Source organism: Parus major, unplaced genomic scaffold, assembly GCF_001522545.3.
Source record: "Parus major isolate Abel unplaced genomic scaffold, Parus_major1.1 Scaffold639, whole genome shotgun sequence".
NCBI lineage: Eukaryota > Metazoa > Chordata > Aves > Passeriformes > Paridae > Parus > Parus major.
In genome coordinates this window covers 2,198-3,322 of record NW_015379524.1, presented here as the reverse complement: position 1 = coordinate 3,322, position 1,125 = coordinate 2,198, and positions in this window count along the sequence as shown.

Sequence of the window (1,125 nt, the reverse complement as noted above, 5' to 3'; positions counted from 1 at the left end):
AGGCCGGGCTGGGGGCACAGGGAGGGGTTTTGGGGGGGGGCCAACACCTCGCTGTCACCCCCGGGGTGTCCCCACATTGTCCCCAAGAACGGGTGGGGACACGGCGAGGTCACAGGGGGTCACGAGGGGTCACGGGTGGACATTGGGGTGTCGTTGTCACCCTGTGTGTCCCCAGGGCTGGGCTGGGGACACGGGGGGAGGGGCTGTGGGGACAGCCCGGGGGTGCCATCGTGTGTCCCCCGCTGTCCCCAGTCAACAAACGCCTGGACGAGTGGGTGACCCACGACCGGCTGGACCTCAAGAGGGTCCAGGTGCCCCGAAAAGAGGCCAAGACCCCCACCAAGAACGGCCTGCCCGGCTCCCGGCCCGGATCCCCCGACAGGGACCCGGTGAGGGGACACTGGGGACACGGCGGGGACACAGGGGACATGGGAGGGACATTGGGACGGCCACTGGGGACACGGGAGGGGGACAGGGAACATGGGAGGGACATTGGGGACACAGGAGGAGGACACTGGGGATATGGGAGGGGAACAAGGGACACGGGAGGGGGAAAGGGAACATGGGAGGGGGACAGTGGTGTCACAGGAGGACAGGGGACAGGAGGGGGACACTGGGGATACAGGAGAGGGACACTGGGGACACAGGAGAGACACTGGGGACACAGGAGAGGGACACTGGGGACACAGGATGGACACTGGGGGGACAGGAGGGGGACACTGGGGACACTGGGGACACAGGAGGAAGACAGGGGACACAGGAGGGACACTGGGGACACAGGAGAGGGACACTGGGGACACAGGAGGGACACTGGGGGGACAGGGGACACAGCTGAGGGACAGCGAGGGACGGAGTTTGGGGACACGAGGTGCAGGTGACAGGGTGAGGATTGGGGACAGCCTTGGGGACAGAGCAGGGCCAGCGCTGAGGGGACACAGAGGACAGGGGCCACACACCAGGCTGGGGACAGGGGACACTTGGAGCCCTTGGGGACAGACCTAGGGTCCCCAAACCCCCTCGGGGGCAGGGACATCCCTGGGGACACCTGGGGACACCCTTGGGGGGTGGTGACACCCAGACCTAAGGGACAAACCCCCCAACACCCACCCAGGGGCCACCCCGGAC